Here is a 4,311-nt window from a genome sequence, read left to right as displayed (position 1 = left end):
GTGCTTTAGCCCCAAGGTGAGGGCTAGTTATAGAGACACTCTAGCTACTACCAGAGCACCTCTGGACCATGCCCTGCCTCACTTTTTTCCACTCCATTTTTTTTTGATCCCTGGATATCCAGGGGCCCAATTTTGCCCCTGCACTGCAAATTTGCAGCACAGGGAATGTTTTCTCATTCCTGCATGTGCCTCTTGCAGCATCTCAAAGGGTTTTAAGATGCTGGAAGACACATATGCACGCTCATCTGAATACCCCACCCTCCCCGTGTCCAGTCCTACTGATTGGGTAGGGGATAGCTCTGTGCTGGACCAGAGCTGCTCTCAGCCCACAGCAAGGTCCAGTCCTGGGGCTGTTTGGGGCTGGTTTGACAATCAGCTGATTGATAATAGTAGCAGTAGTAATAAAATATCCTGTCAGATATTTTTGAAACCGCTGTTTAGAGGAATGTTGATAATATGTACTTGGCCTTTTGCCCATAGGATACCGGTTTAAAGGCACTGAATACCAGTATAAATTACTGTAACTGAAGAAAACTTACTGGCGGAAGGAAGAAGTAGAAGTGGCAAATAAACCAGTAGATGCATCCCACAAGTTCTGTGTCATTATGGATCTTGTAGATAATGCTTCCATTCATGACCCATCATCCTCTAACTACATATGCAGACAAAATTCTGCATCTCTCTTGAAATGAAGACCATGCATCTTGGTCTTTCTTGTTCTCCTCCTATGACAATAGTCTCTGGTCTGGCATACTTTAGATTAACTTTGGGCTTTGAATAGGAAACTTAATGGGCTGGGATACACAGGAAGTTGATCTACTGGTCTAGTGGTCCCTTTTAACTCTTACTCTGAAGAGAAAGTAAATGTCTGGGTCTGGATGGGTTTCTGCATGGAAAGCATATGAAACACATGCTATAGATGTGGCTTGTAATCTTCAAGAGGGACTTCTTTCTTAGTCTGCTATAATCAAAATATAATCTTTCTTAAGTCCTTTATGCAATACATGATGGAGTTGGAGAGACCAGGATAGAAGTGGCAGTGAATGGAGGTTGGTATGATGGGGAATATTATGACAATAAAAGAGGAGTTTATTCCTTGCAATTTCTACCAAGTTGTCACTTGTCTTTGGAGTGTAGGACCATTCTTATGGAAGCCAAGGTAAATGCATCATTTTTTCAGTGTGGACAAATCATGTGAATGAACTTGAGTAGCCTCACTTTTCTCTTGCACACCCATAGAGAGAAGGTGGAAAAGAAACAAAGATAGGTCCAAACTGTTTTTGGGATGGATGCTAGGGTTTCCAACTCTGACTGAAGCTATTCTGGGAGATTTTTTTCCACCAACATGACGTAATATCATTAATGGGGTGCACCAATAGAGATTTTTTGGGGCCGATACAGATGGACAATTTTTAACAAGCCATATCAGCTGGTCCCCATGCAGCTGAGCAGCTTGGAGAGCAGCATCCGGCTGGTAAGTCTGTTGTGGGGGAAGGGGCGGAGGGGGGGAATAGGTGTGGTGGGGCAGATCAAGGCCCCCACAGTGAGGGAGGGAGGGAGTGAGGCTGGGGCAGGGGTACAGGCAGGCGCTGCATAGCTGGGGTGCAGCGTGGGACAGACACATGAGTGGTTCATCTGCCCCACGCTCCATCCCCACTGGGGGATGTGGAGAGGGTGGCTCCCACTTCTATGCACACTGTAGGAGGGCATGGGGAGCATGTGCCCCTGGATCTGCACATGGGGTGAGGGTGGGCTGCCACTGCAGGCTGGCGCCAGGACAATGCTGAGCTCTTCTTGGTTTGGAGCTAGGCCAGGCTTGGGGTGGGCAGCGGTGGCACTGGGAGAGGGGCTGCACCGTAGCCAGCCCCTCCCCCCCAGCACCACTGCTGCTTGTCCTGCGTGCAGCCCTGGCCCAACCCCCCCCCACCAGGAAGAGCCTGGCCCCAGCTCACAGCAGCAGTCCACCTTTGCCCTGCATGCAGATCCAGGGGCACACACCCACCATGCCCTCCCAGGGTGCATGCAGCTGCAGGAGCCACCACCCCTTCCCTGTATCCCCTGGACAAGCCACTTGCAGCTCCGTCCCACACCCTGCCCCAGCTGTGCAGCATCTACCCCTGCCCCAGCCCCAGCTCCAGCCCAACTCCCTCCCTTATTGCTGGGGCCTCGATCTTTCCCCTGCATGCCCCTTCCCTCACAACAGACTAACCAGCCAGACCCAGCTACTCTCTACATTGCCAGGCTGCACTCCTGGCTACCTGCATGCTGTGCTGTGTGCACATGCATGGGGCATTTATCAGAGATATTATCAGCCACATCAGCCAAAAAAAAAAAAAGATTGCTGTTGCTGTCAATTTTCCTTTTATTGGTGCCAATCCAATATGGGACCAATATATTGGTGCACCTCTAGTCATTAATTGTACTGTTCAACACATTCACAGTATCAGTCTCCCATATTGCTTTCATTAGTCCTTGGGAGATCAGTGCCAATTCCAGTAGACTCCTGGCCAGTCCAGGAGAGTTGGCAATCCTAATGGATGCTATCAGACCATTGTGAAAAAAATGTCAGAAGACCTGAAGTTGTTTTTGTGGCACTTACAAAAACCCTTTTAGCCCAGAGAGCAAAAAGAAAAAACATGAATTTTATTTGCCACTACCTATTTAGATACTAGATATCTAAATATCAGAGTACTTTGCTTGGGAAAGAATTTTAATAAGATCAGATACTCTTCCTTCAGATACAACATGGAAACTTTCAGTTAATGCTTAGGGTTTAACAGTCTCTACTTTGCTGTGAAACTTTTTAAAAATGAGAAGAAGCTGTTTCTGCAGTCAGATGGACTGTGATTTTTAGAATGACTGTCATACTCAGTATGGAGGCTTTCATTTCCAGGGCCTTCTCTACAGACAAATATGTACTGCACTGACTACAATGGCATAGTTAAAATGTTAACCATCACTGCCAGTGTGAGTGAGGTTACAGGTCCTTATGCCACTATACCAGTGATTCTGTAGCACTGTTAAGTGTGCAAACATGGCTCACAAGATCCCAGAGATTTACAACAGGAATCCATAGTGTTAAAAGCCTCCTGACTTGTGGTTTTTCTGAGTTCTTTGCAACAAAAGAATAGATGTATTATTTTTCTATAGTCAAAAAGCAAGGGAAAAATAAGAGCTACCTTTTTCCACAGGGTACCTTGAGTCTAACAAGGGGTACCTTGAGTTGAATGAAAGCTGTCTTGAGTAAAAAAAGGTAGAGAGCCACTGTCCTGTAGGTATTTCTGTACCAGAAGGGTAATAAACTATTCTGGTACAAAACATTTTTATACAATAGATTCTAAGTTGCATATTGTTTAGTCAAATATTTCAGTTATTTGCATATTTGCTCATAGGACAAAAACAATTTCTATATATTCAGTTACATTTCACCCAGTTTTTGCATATGAGCTTTTAGCTTTTGTTTTACTGGAAAAGCTGCAACAGAAAATAAAAAGTAAGCCAAGGATCAGCTAATCAAATAATTGAGCACTGAATGGGAAGAGATTTCCATTCATAAAAAACAATGCATCATAATGTTTCAGTTTATGAAATATTTCTGTAACTTAGCAAATAATTACATATGGTATTTGCTGTTTTATCTTAAGAAGCACATTTCACTTTTTTAGGTATATTTGCATGTCTTCTCTCATTAAACCGCTGAATTACCGATACGGGTACACTCATTCAATGTCACGTCTGAGAAAAAAAAAACTGATTTTTTACATGTGGGATTTTCTTATTCATGTACACGGTTAGTTGTAAGGGAAATGGGACATAAGATGCAGCTGAACGGCAGCTGATGTAATTTTTTTTATTTATCCACCAGTGAGTCTTCAAGACCTGACACAGTGCATGGAACAACTTCTAATGCAGTTGCTCGTTTATGATCAGGAATTATGTTATTTCTGGTGGTTACTTCCCCTCTCCCCCACTCCTCCTACACCCATGTATTAGCAAATTAGCAAATTATGTCTATTTGTGTAGTTTGGGAAGGAGGAGGAAGGAAAAAAGATATGCAAATCATAGGAATCTACTGTAGTGGTAAAGATTCTTCCACCTTAGTGGATCCATTAGTAGAAATTAAAAGCCTTCACTCTAAGAATTGACTGACCTCACTCCTATTTTAAAGATGTAAGTTTGATTTAACTGGAGCACATGCCTTGACTTGCACAAGGGTGATTTTCCTTTAAAGGCCAATGAAACTCATCAACAAAACCAAATAGTGTACAGCCTTGTCCTGGGAGATATCTAAACACATGAATGGAACTCAAA

This window comes from Crocodylus porosus, unplaced genomic scaffold (assembly GCF_001723895.1).
Source record: "Crocodylus porosus isolate Cpor-Errol unplaced genomic scaffold, CroPor_comp1, whole genome shotgun sequence".
NCBI classification, from domain to species: Eukaryota; Metazoa; Chordata; order Crocodylia; family Crocodylidae; genus Crocodylus; species Crocodylus porosus.
Note: the sequence above shows the minus strand (reverse complement) of the source record.